Here is a 16,505-nt window from a genome sequence, read left to right on the forward strand (position 1 = left end):
GGCTTATCATTTGAATAACATATTACTAACTGTAGAAGCACCGTGCATTCTTCAATTTGATGATGGAAGAGAATTTGCCTATAATGTTATAAGTGAACTCGCAAAGCTTTGGTCAGAACTGAAAATTGTGCATTGAAAACCAAGGTACAGCCAAAGTCAGTATTCTGTTAACGTGCCAACCAAGACATTGAAAATATAAGTTCTTGGTTAAAGGACAACAATTCGACGAAGTAGTCGGAAGGTTTAAGGTATGTCCAGTTCATGAAAAATCGACCTTACCACTCTGGCATAAACAATTACCTTGCAAAGCATAATTCGGAATCGAACCTAGAGTAGGACTTTCCACTTCCTCGTTGCCTCAAGAAATCATAAATGATATTCAGGATGAAGATGACTTAAAGAAGGCAATCGAAGATGACAGCAATACTAAACAGTGATGATAATAACATTGTACAATTTGACACAAACGACATTCAAAATGCTAGAAAAATTGCGACAGAAAATTTAAGAAAACAAGCTAACAGAATGAAAGCTTCCTCTGACAAATCCCATCCACCAGCTGGCATTGGAGACAACGTAACCATACTTCTTCCAGATGTAGATAAAGGCAGAGGTGACCTTCGAAACATAATTGGAGTAATACTTCAAAATACTGATGAGGGCCACTACAAAGTTGGCATCAAACATGGTCTACTTAAAAAAAACATTATTGTGGGCATAATTTTATTAAAATTTTCCATAATTTTTTGTAATACAACATTAAAAAAATTGTTTTAACTTCTTTTTTATATTTTTAGAACTGATTTCGAGGTCTGCATTCAGAAGTTTTTAGATGTGGGAGATATTAACCAGGGTATTGAAATGCCTTTAAGGCCTGCAGCCACAAAACATTCTGTTGTATCAGGGCAAGGCTTCGTGAAATGCAGCTGCATCAAAAACTGTACAGCAAATGTACTTGTAAGAAAAACAAAGTACTCTGCAATTCAAAGTGCCACCAAAGTAAACCTTGCAAAACTAAGTAAATAAGCGAATTGCAGATAAGGTGATTTCTGTGGATGGATATATGTAGGTTGATCTAATGATAGATGTAAAATTACTGATTAGTTAACAAATAACTTTAGTGAACCACATTGACTATTTTATATCTATTCCTTTATTCAGTTTACTCTGAAAAGCTTGTAGAAGATACAAACTAGGTGAAATTAATTCAGACCAGGAATTACCAGTTTATCCTAAATCATATAAATTCTAACTAGGATTAACCAATTCGACCTAGGCTAAGCTGTTTTATCCTATCGGTAACAGGATGAACGAGTTTGACCTAGGCGAAACTCGTTTATCCTAAAATCGGGTTTGGCTGGTTACACATACACTAAAAAGCCAAAGAAACGTGTACACCTGCGTAATATCGTGTAGGGCCCCAGCGAGCACGCAATACTGCCGCAACACGACATGGCATGGCCTCGACTGATGTCTGAAGTAGTTCTGGAGGGAACTGACACCATGAATTCTGCAGGGCTGTCCATAAATCCGTAAGAGTGCGAGGGGATAACAGCACGTTGCAAGGCATCCCAAATATGCTCAATAATATTCGTGTCTGGGGAGTTTGGTGGCCAGCAGAAGTGTTTAAACTCGGAGGAGTGTTCTTGGAGCCACTCTGCAGCAATTATGGACGTATGGAGTGACGCATTGTCCTGCTGAATTTTGTAAGCCCATTCTCGATGGCTTTAAAAAAATGTTTTCTCGGTATGGTTAAGAAAAATATTACGGAATGTACCAGGAACGCAATTTCTCATTGGTATGCCATGTTTTGTATAGATGGTTGGTTGTCGAACTGCAGATTGCTGTGTGAGAGTGTCAATTTTAATAAAGTACTAAATCCTTCTATTTCGATGGTATGTGTTTTACAGTGGGTACGTAAATTATGTTTGATAATTACAATAGATTGATTCACTGGCGCGTTAGTGTACACAATGGTTATGGCTAAGGAAATAAATTTTGTATTCTCTGTGATGTTAACATCTTTTAATTGTTGTATCAGATAGCTTGAGTTCTTTACTGTGTATTGGTTACCATATACACAGTTTTGACTCAGAATGTAATTTAATTTTTTTACTAAATCAGTATGCTTGAATTATCTTACAATTAACTAATGATATCATGGGAATGTATGGTTTGTTAATTTTTCGTTGGGCTAGTAATTTGCATGCAGATTGGTTTGTCATGACATATTACGGTTTTTCTCTTTGAGCAAGTGAAAAATAAGCTTTATTTGGGGTTCTTATAATTAGGGCTTGGAAATGTTAGGTTGGGTCTCCTTGTATATGAGTAATCAAACAACGGAAAGTTCAGGTGGGAGTATCAACAATATTATGGTTGGTTGGTTTGTGGGATTCAAGGGACCAGACTACAAGGGCCATCGGGCCCTTAACAGTATTATGGAAAGGATAAGTTACTACACACTGTAAAGATACACATTGATTTATAGACAGGCCCAATGATAAGCCTGTTGTTCATTGAGCTTTCAGGCAAAGTGTTGCTCATTGAGTTTTCAGGCAAAGCCATCTTCAGAGAAGAAAACACTCACATATTTACACAAGTAGTCACACGTCGTGCACAAATGTCCACTATCTCCTACCACTGTGGCCAGAATGAAGCTCACAATGAACAAAAGCAACAGTCTGTAGTGGGAAGGAGAAGGGAGAGCCATAGCAGAGTATGTGTGCTGGTACTAGATGGCAGCAGGATAGCACCATCAGGCACAGCATCAGGACAATGTGGGGGAGGGAAGACGGGAAACAGGGAGCAGAAAAGAGGAGAAGCAAACAAGGGGGAAAGATCAATGTGTGCATAGTCAGAGAGTGAGGGGACATGAATTGGTTAGAGGTGATAAGACAGATGGGGCAGGAACGGTTGGATGGAGGTTGTGGAGGGGCATTGGGTTACCATACGTTGAAGATGGAACAGTTTTAGATGCAGAGAATGTATGTAGGGATAACTCCCACCTGTGCAGCTCAGAAAAGCTGGTCCTCCTTGTTCTTGGCCACAGTTTGGTGGTGGCTATTCATCCTGGTGGATAGGTGGTTGACAGACATACCTATATAGTACGCTGCACAATGATCATAGCAAAGCTGATATATGTCACAGCTGCTTTCATAGGTGGCGCAGCTTCTGGTGGGGCAGGATAAATCTGTGATAGGAATGGAATAAGAAATGCTGGGTGGGTGTATTGGGCAGGCCTGGCACTTGGGTCTTTTACAGGGATATGATCACTGTGACAATGGGTTGGATTTGGGAGTGGCATAAGGATGAACTAGGACACTAGGATGTTGTGTAGGTTGAGTGGGTGATGGAACACCACTTTTGGAGTGGTAGGAAGTGTGGAAGTGTGGAAGGGATGGCACTTGTCAAATCGCAAGTACTATTTGTGGTTGGTGGATTTAATGTGGACAGAGGTGCAGATGGAGCCATAAGAGAAGAGGGCATCAGGAAGGTGACATGCTGGGATGAGTATGACCAGGTGGAATATATTGTAGAGAGGGTTTTGAGTCCAGATCATGAAGATATTATCAATGAACTTCAACCAAATTAAGTGTTTGGAGTTTTGGGAGGCCGGGAAGGTTTCCTCTAGATAGCCCATTAAACAGGTTGGCATAGCAGTGTGCCATGCAGGTGGTCATGGCTGTGCTGCAGATTTGTTTGTATACTTTTCTTTCAAAGGAGAAGTGGCTGTGTGTTAGCATAAAGTTAGTAAGGTGTATGAGGAATGAGTAGTGAGTGTGGGGTCTGAAGGACTTTTGGAGAGGTAGTGTTCAAAAGCGGCAAGACCATAGGCATGAGGAATGTTGGTGTGTAGGAAAATGACGTCAACAGCGACGAGTAGGGTTCAGGAGGTAAAAGGGTGGGGATAGTGGAGAGTTAGTAAAGGAAGTGGTTGGTATCTTTGACGTGGGAGGCTATATTTTCGGCAGTTGGTTGAAGGTTTTACGCAATGAGGGCTGAAATTACTTCAATGTGGGCATAATAACCAGCTACAATGGGGCATCCAGGATTGTTGGGTTTGTGGATTTGAGGGAGAATGTAGAAGGTGGACATGCAGGCTGCATAGGGGTGCGTGCATGTGGCTAGGGCCTCCTGTCAGGTAGACTGGTCTCTTGGTGCAAGTCTTTTTAGTTGACGACTTTGTGGCGACTTGCATCTCGATGAGCATGAAACGATAATAACTAAAACACAACACCTAGTCCCTGAGCAGAGAAAATCTCCAACCTGGCCAGGAATCGAACCCAGGTTCTCACATGGCATTCTGCCACGCTGACGACTCAGCTATGGAGGCGGACTCTTGGGGGAGAAGAGGGAAAGGATTCAGAGGAAAGGTTATGGGAACGGCCCAAGGCAGAGTTTGGAGGTTATGTTGGATTTCTGGGGTGGGATCACTCTAGCATAGTTTAAAAGTGGAGGAGTCAGAAAATTGGCAGAGGCCTTCCATTTGGTAGTTGCTGCATTTCATAACTTCAGTGGTGGAACATCTGTATTTTCATTATGCCTATCTACAACTCAATGTGTCATCTACGTGAGTAATGTTGTTTTTGCTGAAAAATTCTGAAGTCTTACTTATGTAGTCTGTTTTGGGGTACTTCTGTAGTCTGTTTGGGACATGATCGCTACTCTATTCCCCTTGTCGGATATGAGTACTGTAGAATCGTTTACTTATACTGTTGACACATTGTATGGATATTTTCATTTACTTTTTTGTAAAAGTTATTATTTTTAGTTATATAACTGCGTTTGCTATTAATTTTTGATATACAAGTTACTGCATAAGTTCGCAGCATTTTTCCATAAGTTTAATAAACGCAACGGAAACACACAACACAGACTTTACCCATCAGCAATACGTTTTTCTACACTATTTACAACAGTCTGCTAACGCTGGGCTAACATTTCGATCCCGAGACTGTAGAAACTACATGGTTTTGAGGCGAAAAACCCATCGAGCCACTATCGGAGCGCATTTTCATCCAGATAGGAAGATCCTGGAAGGTCTTTCGATAGAGAGCGGAAAAGGTGAAAATTTGATAGCGAAAGATTATGTGAAGGACGTGGGGGCGAAATGACTTCACAACCCAGCTCCTGCGTAGTGTTTTTTGTCAGCTTAGCAGAATGTGGGCGGATGTTACCGTGGAGTAGCATCACTTCAGGCAGCCTTCATGGTCGGTGTTAGCATAAACACATCATTTCTTGTCACCCGTGACGATACAGGACAGGAATGGTCGGTGTTGTTCACGAGCCAATTGATGACGAGCAAGCAGAGATGCAAATATGGCCACTCACTGATTTTAGTGATTTTGGCTTAGAGTATCCAGAACACAGACACCCGATTTTTTAACCTTCCCCACTGCATGGAAATGTCGCACAATGGTGGAATGATCACGGTTCATCGCATTTGTCAGTTTTAGAATATACTGTCGTGGATCATTGTGGATTAATGCCTTTAAGCGATCTTCGTCAAACTTCGAAAGTCTTCCAGAATGTAGAGGGTCACTAATGTCAAAACGATCCTCCTTAAAACGAGAAAATCATGTCCTTGCAGTGCTCTTTCCAATAGTATTATCCCCATACACGACGTAGATCTTTCTGGTTGCCTCTGTTGCTGTCACCTCTCTACTGAACTCAAACAGAAGAACATGTCAGAAATGTTCCGATTTCTCCACAAAGCACTCCATTTTCTACCGTCCTTCACTCTCTGTCTCCAAATGACAAAATGGCAATACGTAAATTCAAATAGCAACAGTGAACTACAAATAAACAATGACAATCGATACATAAACTCATAGCAGTCAGAATATCAGCATACAAAACTAAAACTCCACGAACTTATGCACCAGTCTAATATTTCTAGTAATGTAATTTTGATCTGCACTAGAAAGCTGAGCTGTATCAATTGCTATTTGTACATGTGGAAGAATGTTTGCAATATTAGTATGAGTTGGTTCAGTTGGTAAATTATATGTTTGGCCATTCTGCAACAAACATGTTTCATTGTTAATAAATTCTGTAAGATCTTCTACTTCGTCGAGAAATTAAAATTTTGTGTCATATTTTATTTGTATTCTATTGAAATTATAATTTTGGATTAATGCATGCCGCGCGGGATTAGCCGAGCGGTCTATGGCGCTGCAGTCACAGACTGTGAAGCTGGTCCCGGCGGAGGTTCGAGTCCTCCCTCGGGCATGTGTGTGTGTGTGTGTGTGTGTGTGTGTGTGTGTGTGTGTGTGTGTGTGTGTGTGTGTGTTTGTCCTTAGGATAATTTAGGTTAAGTAGTGTGTAAGCTTAGGGACAGATGACCTTAGCAGTTAAGTCCCATAAGATTTCACAAACATTTGAACATTTTGATTTGATTAATGCATTAAGCTCTTTCTTATGCCTGAATTTAATTTTTGGTGTTCATTTCCGTTATATTCATTAATCTATTCCATAATTATGTCAAGCATAGGATTTTGTAATGGATTTTCTATTTCTAGATTTGCTAAATACAGTTTTGTCTTTAAGAATTTCTTCTTCCGGTATATGTCTCTGATCTCTTATTTTATTCATAATACTTAATTATTTTGTTACACATGCCTGGCTATCTTTTGTCATTATTTTTGTTATCACTCATGCACATTTTGGAGTGACTTGATTGGAGAGATTTTTTTATTGAAATATATATCTTCAGTGTTAATTGTATCTTCGGTCGTGTCTTTCAGTGTGAGAGAACAGTACATCTTATCCAGTCTGGGAATAATAAAAATGTCTTGTACATTTGATACTCTGTAGATTTCAGAAATTGTAAATATGTCATACTAATAATTAATTGCTTTACATAAGATGCTTGTTAGAAGTAGATTATTTTGCTGGACTAGTTTTTTGCGTCACCCATCATTTGCGGTATATACGTTACGAAACACACGTGTTTCTCGTAGTATGATACCTACAATGCATCTACTAGTATTTTATGCATGAGTGATTTTTCAACTCATTGTAAAGTAAATTGCATATACTTATTGTGTTATAGTGCCTGCCATTGACAATATTTCGTAATATTCATGTAATAATACTATATATGGTTTACGTATACATATTTGCAATAAGCATAAGGTATTTTTACGATAATATACGCAGTTGTTATAGGCAAATGGTGTACACGCAAAGGCCTTGTCACTGGTCGCACGGCTCCCTTCGTCGGAGGTTCGAGTCCTTTCTCGGGCTTGTGTGTGTGTGTGTTATCATTAGCGCAAGTTATTTTAAGATAGTTTAAGTAGTGTGTAACCTTAGGGACCGATGACCTCAACGGTTTGGTGCCATAGAACTTATCACGAATTTCCATTGTACATGCAATTTTTTTTTTATGTCATAGAATATACTATATATAAAGTTACTCCTAATTTATGATTTCGCCGTTAGCACAACAGAGATATATTTTGGCACTGAAGAATACTAACGAAATATCCGACGAATTATTTTTTTAGATCGGTTTGTTAAAATAAGGACAGGATAGATCTAAAATTTCTATTTCTCCCAAAGTATTTCGTAAGCTGCCTTTTCGCATATATGTACAGCTGATGGGCCTAGCGAGCGTACGACTTAAAATGTTCGAAAATATCCTAAAACAAATTATCTACTCATATAATTCACTTAAATTTGGATTTTTAGAGTAACGCATGTCAAATCCTCGCTCTATAAAAACGGTTATAAAATCCTAGATACGAATGTTCGATGCGATCTGTTATAAAGAATTATTTAAGAGCAGTACTAACTATTGTTTCTTTCGTAAACCGTCGTCGCCAGTTTTGTAAAGCCTTCGTTGCTATTGCTGTGGAGGCCGTGTTGCGACTGTTGTTACGGTAGGCCGACTTTGTGAGTTCGTGAACGACTTCTGATGCAGCACACCACTAAGACAATTTCTCCCTGCCACTATTACACAGCTATGCCCCAACATCAGGTAACAGGATAGGATAATGAAGATTCTACAACATTCCAACAAATTGTTAACGAAGTTACACAAATCAGTTAAAAGGTTTACTTATATTTGTGACTAGTTGAATAGTCAATTCAGCAACACTGCTTTTAACATAACACCAAAAAAGGCCCTCAATGGCTAAGTGCAAATAATCATTGGCAAACTTCGCAGTACATAGCAAATGCAATTTACAACAACTGTCTGTTCACTTCTAAGAGTTCACTAAACGACGTTCCCTAAGTCAGCCCTGGATGATGATCTATAACCAAGTGGGCGAGAACTGCTCTTCTGTCTTTCGAGTGGGCTTCTGTCCGTTGTCGTCGGGTCATTAGCGGATTGTATCTTTCCGGCAACTGACTGAGGCGAAGTCGATATTTTCATCCTCAGCGCCGCCCATGAATCTGGTGGAACTCATGCAAGTGGCGAGTCTATGGCACTGGCTCTAGTTCCCATCTTTGAGCCTGTGGTACTTTTGCCCTGACTGTGTCTTGTTCGAACTACACAGCAGTTTATTTTGCCATTTATATAATTAATGAAAAGAAACATTCCTTTTTAACTTCACTTCGACGCTCGTATCACAATCCTAAATAACTGTGTCTGATAGTATTGTATTCACTGATTTGTTCTCAGTGTCAGGAGGACGTGCGTTGGTGTGTCATTATGATTTACGTGTACTTGTTCTGTTCATATATAAAAAACAGTAGAAAGAATGGATGAAATTAAGGAAAGTTAGAGTTAACGTCTCATAGAAAGTAGGGGGTCGCTATTTGGGGAAACCATGATAATCTAGATTAATATCTTTGGAGGAGGGTTTGAGACGTGCTAGTTCCGAACACGAGTTCTCGTTCGGTGTCCTTAGATCATTACAGGCGAATATGGGGACAAGATGTTCAATAAGGTCGTGGAGTGTTACTTCTCCCACACGTATTGGATCTGAAAGATTACTGTAGACCTTACAGGGAGAAGGGCACTACCGATCTCACATCAAATCAACGTGTATAATTTTTATCTTTTCTTCCACACTCCATTATTCTTTGTCACCAATTTAGACGGGCTTCTTGGCAGTAGATGAAAAGTAATCAACGGCAGTAGATTACTCCTTACACCGGTCCAAACCCCACCTGTATCATGCTCCTCTCATTATTATACAGGGTGTTTCAGAAGGAACCGCAAAAATTTTAGGAGGTGGTAGTGTAGAATAATTCGAATAAAACATTCCATATGACACGTGTCTAAGTTTTATTGCCTACATTAATACAGCTGTTAGAATATAAGCCAAACAAATACGCGTAGAAGGTCTTAAGCAGAGGCAAACGACTGAGTTCAAAGATGATTTTAATAAATTCCACCTCCGACGTCAATGCACCTCTTCAAATTACGTTGTGTAACTCTTCTGAGATCGTTTTATCAATCTTCTATGAGACAGAATTACTCTTTAAACGACCAATTCGTCTAATGCATTTACTTTTTCTTTATAGACTTCACCCTTCTGCCATCCCCACAGGCAAAAATCTTAAGGGGAAAGATCTAGGGACGTTGTCGCCCAGCAAACGTGATCATTTCTGCCAATCCATCTATCGGGGAATGTTAAGTTTGGATGACATGTCACCTGACGACTGGAACGAGCAGAGGACTCAGTCATGCTGGAAGCTGGAAGAACATCCCTTTCTTGTAGCCAAAGGAGTTTCTTCCAGTAAGGCTGGGAGCTCGTTTTCATGAAAGTCTACATAAGAGGGCTCAGCAAGACGGTGTGGTAACTCAAACTGATGGTACATCATAGCACAAAGCACATTTACAGAGAAGCGTTTCCGATAATAAAGGTATGTTGGTCTTCGTCGAACCACTGATGTGAGTAGACTTTTACTGATACTGTCACGAGTGAAAGTGGCGTCATCAGTGAACGGCAGTAAATGGATCAGACAGTGTTTTGCAATTATCCTGTGACGAAATCACATTTATCTGCTTCTCGAAGGTGGTGAATCGACTGTAAATTGTTATGATAGAGGCTTAGCATACGTAATGCCCCCCATATTGTCCTATGTGGAAAACATAGTCCCGTAATTACGCATGGACCACATGGGACAGGGCCAAGGTGGCAAATGCATAAGGGTGGCAAATTTTTGAGCAAAGAAATTGACGTGCGACAAAAACAAAAAACAGCAGCGATAGTTACGGAAATTCTTATTATTGAGAGGGAAGTCGTAGCTTGACGGATGGAGATGTGCGCATCATCCAACTGGCAACACTGCTTCTGTGATGATTTTGTGTTACTAGGTACAGACGCATCAGATGTAGAAATGGATGCTTCGATGTAACGTGGTATCAGATTATTATTCTCTGTGTGTATTTCCCCTTGTAGTTGGAAAATTTAGTTATGTAAACTCAAACACAATTTCACAACTAGAACTAATAAAGCAAAAATGGCAATCGATAAATAAATTTATAGCAACTCAATTACCAACACAGGAACTGAAAACTAATCTCTGTAACTTGCTGCATCTCAGTAACCAATACAGATTGAAAATATGTTATCTGGAATATTTATTCTGTTTACTCCATGAGTTATGAGGGCAGCACTACCCTTAGTCCGAACAGTCAATTCATTTCTTGTGTTTACCTTTTATTTATAGTCTTCGCCCTTCAACCATCCCTACAGGCAAGAATCTTAAGGAGTTAGGTCTTGCGGCCTTGGTAGCCACCAAACGTTACCACTTATACCGACCTATTTCTCGGGGAATGTTCAAGATTAGAAGATGTGTCACTTGACGACTAGAATGTATGTATATTGTATTTATATTGAAAACACAATTCGTTTATTGCAAAACTGTGCGAGGAAAAGAAGTACTGAAGGCTTTATCAGCATAGATGTCGACATGTTAGGAGCATTCGCTCCATTAACACGAACCACGAAGAGCCAGCATTCATTAATGTGGTTTACCACTATGTACTCAATCTACGTTGTACAGGCAATTGTGATACGTATGATCAAGTGTACTGTTCTTTCTTTGTAGATGAATCCGGGAAGGAAATGAATAGAAAGGGAATGAGCCAATGTAGAATGCAACTTATGTATTGAAACATCACACGAGGATTATTTGAAGGATATTACCGTCAGCATCGTCTTGTGCTCTCGTTCCATCAGAAACTGCCCAGAGATACGAAACTGAAATCAGCAGCTGAAATTCGGGGACTGCGAGCTGTTGTCTTTTATAGCTCGCAGACCTAACACCAATGATTCCTCCTACATTGCTCATCCTGCCGCATCTCACATCAAGTGGCATTGCATCATCGCCTTTCGGCGACCGCAGTTGTGGGGGCGGCCCAGAACTTCAGCACTTTGGAATCGAGAACACTCTCTATCGACCGACTGCAGAGCGACCTCTTTACGCGATGGCGTAGTAAACTTTGCGGGATTCTATGGCTGAATGCTGGTTGCCACTACCAGTGAGTGGACTTACAAACCGTGTCGGATTTATTGTTGATAGGATGCACAGTCATCCGAGGAACGTGTACCTTTATCTGGATAGAATGTTACTCGTCAAGAAGTCCTAAGCCAATCGACGCGAGCAGGTCCTCACACGAGGAACCGAAGAGTTTCCTGTGTTAAAAGTAGCTTTTAACTTGTCGAATTCCTTACCCAACTGCTACTTTTCATACTACTTTATTCTCCGAAAGTTAGCTGCGAAATTTTGGAAATAAATATGGGAAAATACGCTGGTGTGAGAAACTTAAGGAGGAAAGTAACTTTCGCATGATGTGTCATCGCCAAGTAACATAGCTCGATGAAACATGGGCCATACATAGGGAGAATTGCTAAAGTATAGATAGTACCGTACAGTACAGTACAGTACAATACTGTACAGAAGGTAACTGAAAGAAATACGCAGTGATGTGAATATAAATGCCCATTTTTATTCAAAGGAAATAATTACACTAAAGTCACCGTGACTTTCGATGGTCCTCTAGACACTGCAGACGGCGGGACATGGTTCCTGATAGCCGGCCGCTGGTGGCCGAGCGGTTCTAGGCGCTTGTCTGGAACCGCGCGACCGCTATGGTCGCAGGTTCGAATCCTGTCTCGGGCATGGATGTGTGTGATGTCCTTAGGTTAGTTAGGTTTAAGTAGTTCTAAGTTCTAGGGGACTGATGACCTCAGAAGTTAAGAACCATAGTGCTCAGAGCCATTTGAACCATGGTTCCTGATAGGGCGCGTGATCACCATAGACAGCAATGTATGCTCTGTGAAGTACTCCAATGCTGGCCGCAATATTGGTAAGGAATTCTTGTGGGATGGCGTTCCATTCCTCTAACAGCACTGTTGACAACCACTTGGTGGTAGCTGGTGCACGTACAAGTGCTGCAGTATGTCTCACCAATGCATCCCACACATACTCTATGGGACTGAAGTCGGTGGAATAGGCGGTACAGTCCATTCGCCGATTATCCTCTCGTTCCAAGAGCTCCTCCATCTGCAGTGTTCGATGTGGTTGCATATTGTCATCCATAAAAATGAAGTCAGGGCAGGATGCACCTCGAAAAATACACACATGTGGAATGAGTATACTGTAACAGTATTGTTGACTGATGAATGTATCACGTTCAAAGATCTGGGAGTGAGTACGCCCATACAACATTATACCTGCCCACAACAAAACACCAGAAAAACCGAAACGATCATGTTCAACAATGTTCCTCGGTGCGTTACATATTCCCAGCTCCTACCATGTAAAGGTACGTAATTAACCCAGGAACATGGTCGAACATGATCGTTTAGGTGATTCAAGTGTTACAGTGTGGTTAGGCATAATACTATTGGGACATCCTGACACCTAAATCTTTGAACACGACAGACTCAACGGTCAACGTTATTATGAAACTGTACTTTATCCCCGTGTGAATCTCTTCAGAGGTGGATTAGACCCTGGTATCGTTTTTACAGCTGGCAATGCGCGACCGCATCGAACAATGTATGTGGAAGAACTCTTGGAACGAGAGGGTATTCAGTAAATGGACAGGCCCGCCCATTCCATCGACTTAAATCCCACCGAGCATGTGTGGTATGTCCTGGAGAGACATATTGCAGCACGTTCACATACACCAACGACCGTCCACAGTAATTAATCACGCTGGTGGAGGAATGGAACGCCCTACCATAAAAATTCCTTCCGACATTCTGGCAAGCACGGGAATATGTTTCAGAACAAAAAAAAAGTGGTTTAAATGGCTCTGAGCACTATGGGACTTAACATCTATGGGCATCAGTCCCCTAGAACTTAGAACTACTTAAACGTAACTAACCTAAGGACATCACACAGCACCCAGTCACCACGAGGCAGAGAAAATCCCTGACTCCGTCGGGAATCGAACCCGGGAACACGTGCGTGGGAAGCGAGAACGCTACCGCACGACCACGAGCTGCGGACTTTTCAGAACATGTATTGCCGTCCGTGCTGATCATACACTCTGTTGAAAACCATGTCCCACCATTTATAATTTCCAGGGGACCATCACAAATCGTGACAACTTCAGTGTAATTACTGTCTTTGAATAAAAGTGAGCATTTCTGTTCGTCTCATTGTGTACTTCTCTTAGTCACATTCTGTGCTATGCTGTAGCAGTTCTTTCTGCGCATGGTCCAAGTTTCATCGGGCTATGTTACTTGGAAGTGACATGCATAAATTACTTGCTTCCTTATGTTTTGCATATCAGTGTTTATACGCTTCTACTGAGTTTAATTTGGTGATGAGTGGGAGGGAGGTGCTGGAGTCTTTAGTACATGGAGGGCTGGCACCTGCATATTCGGCCACCACACACGCGGATATGTTTAGCGGGCCGGTCTGGGCCCCTGCTACTTAACTGCTGAGCTGTTTACCGTCAATCCTCCTGCAGCCTCCGCAGCGTCCGAGGGCTCAAGCCACGCCAATACGTCGCGTTCAGCTCACAGTAAACAGCGCTGCTATTTCGCTCCGCAGACTCGTACTTAGATCGCCTCTCAGCCCCTTAACGGTGTGTTCCGTTCTGGACACCAGATAGGCCGGCACCCACCCTCCATCCTAATCCTCGGAACCACAACGCCTGTCACTGCCGCCACCCATCGGACGAGCCGTCTCGCACCATCGCCAGGACCACAGCTGCTGCCACCTGACAGCCGGTCCGCAAGGCCAACTTCCTCGCCTCATTGCTGCTACGGACGATCATGAACTTCGTCATAGTGGTCACCGTTACCCATCGTCACAGAAGGACAGTTCAGTTTTAATCATGTGATGATGTTCGTCTTCTAAATCTGCACAGAGTCAGTTCATGGTCAATAAACAAACGGTTGTTATTCAAACGCATGCATCTCAATCACACTCACGACCCCCTCCCCCCCCCACCCCCCCACTCGGCCAAGGGTTATTATATAGCTCTCTACCCAGGCCTTCTCATGTCGACACAGACAAAACATATTCGTGCCACGTGGCCCTACGTAGTGCTCGAGGAGGGGAGGTGTATGTGCAGCATAGATCGGCAATCTCGGTTTAAGCATGTAGAAGTCTGCGCCGCCGGTGATGTGACTGGCAACCCTTACCTTTGAGCGCATTCATGCAAGTAGCTTGCACAATGATGGAATATTATTTATTTTATGGCGTACTTTCACCCCCTTTACTATTATCCAAAAGTCTCTCCCTCTATCCATGGACTTGTCCTTCTCGTGTTTCACACTGTACTCTAACTATTCAACACATATTAATGGTGTGTCCATCCTTCGCCTTTATGATAGCTATAACTCTGCATGGTGTCGTGGTTGCAATGATGGACCTCGCCGTAGACGTCGGGAGTGAAGTTACGCATCATACAGCGTACTGCGCACAATTTGAATAGTAACACGACGTCCTGTGGCTGCACGAAAAGCATTATTCAACATGATGGCTTTGCTGTCAGGGTTCCTCCGACCCATAGTCCGCAGGTAGGGGTCATCCACTGCAGTAGTAACCCTGGGCGGCCTGAGCGAGGCATTTCATCGACAGTTCCTGTCTCTCTGTATCTCCTCCAAGTCCGAACAACATCGCTTTGGTTCACTCCCAGACTCCAGGACACTTCCCTTGTTGAGAGCCCTTCCTGGCACAAAGTACCAATGCCGACGCGATCGAACCGCGGTATTGACCGTCTAGGCATGGTTGAACTACAGACAACACGAGCCGTGTACCTCCTTCCTGGTGGCATGACTGGAACTGATCGGCTGTCTGACCTCCTCCGTCTAATTGGCACTGCTCATGCATGGTTGTTTTCATATTTGGGAGGGGGGGGGGGGGGCGGTTAGTGACATCTCTGAACAGTCGAAGGGACTGTGCCTGTGATACACTATCCATAGTCAACGTCTGTCCTCAGGATGCCTGGGCACCGGGCTGATGCAAAACTTTTTTTAGTGTGCGTATTTCACGTCCACTGAAGGATTATTAATAAGTACATGAAAACTTGTCTCTGTCAGGCCGCAGTTTCCTCCAAAGTCGAGTGCCTGAACTGCAGCACGTCTTGGTGTAAACCCTTATCGATGGTGTGGGAACTAAAGCAATATTGAATTTGAGGTTCGAGTACCTCTTGAGTGTTACTGACGAAGCAGTGTTATACACGGGAACGTGATCTGGAGCTATGATAACTAACGATTTGATAAAGCAAATAAAGTGTGTAGTACTGGCACTTTCAAACTGTGCGTAACCAGTGTAATATCCTGTGGGAAGGCGTAAAACTATATGTGTATATCAGATTTACTCTTCTTCTTGCACTGATGTGCAACACGAGTCGTAGAGTTATTTTGATGGGTGAGGAATTTTGTGCACTATCACCAGTCGGTTGCTCCACATTCTCTCTTAGAATCAATAAATTTATGGCTGCCAGATTTTCCAGTGGTCAAGAGCGTGTTGAACATCACAAGTGGAATACATTAAATATTTTAAAGTGTACCCCTGTAGCTGAGTGCACACTCTCTCGATAAACAATTTAACTGATTGTGCGAAGTCTCCCACTGTGATAGTATGATCACCTACTATCACTAAGGAAGACTGAGTGTTTCCATGAAATAAAGCCCCAGTCTGTACTGAAATACTACATAGACCATTTCATTGATCTAATGGGGACGATATAACCTCAATGTCACTACATCGCGGATGGATTGTCAAAAATCGCCAGTAGATAAAACTCATGATCGAAAGCCATCCCCAGGCTGACGCCTTTACAGGCAGTCATTTTTAATCTGTAACTAACTGTAAACAACATTATTTCAAATGATGTGGTTAGCCTTTGAAAATTCTCACGTGACTGTGTGAGTGAAGTATCGGTAGCTCTTAATATGTAATGTACTTTTGCGGATTTTTTTATTATTATTGTATTATAATTCTGTTCTCCTCACTGAGGTGCTGTGCAGCAACCGTATCTTTGCCTGATGTCGCACATCAGGTGTCAAAGCTGCCACATGCCAGCTCGTGCTCATCACGCGTCTCTCGTCTAGGATTGTAGGCTATACAGACAT

Source organism: Schistocerca gregaria, chromosome X, assembly GCF_023897955.1.
Source record: "Schistocerca gregaria isolate iqSchGreg1 chromosome X, iqSchGreg1.2, whole genome shotgun sequence".
NCBI classification, from domain to species: Eukaryota; Metazoa; Arthropoda; class Insecta; order Orthoptera; family Acrididae; genus Schistocerca; species Schistocerca gregaria.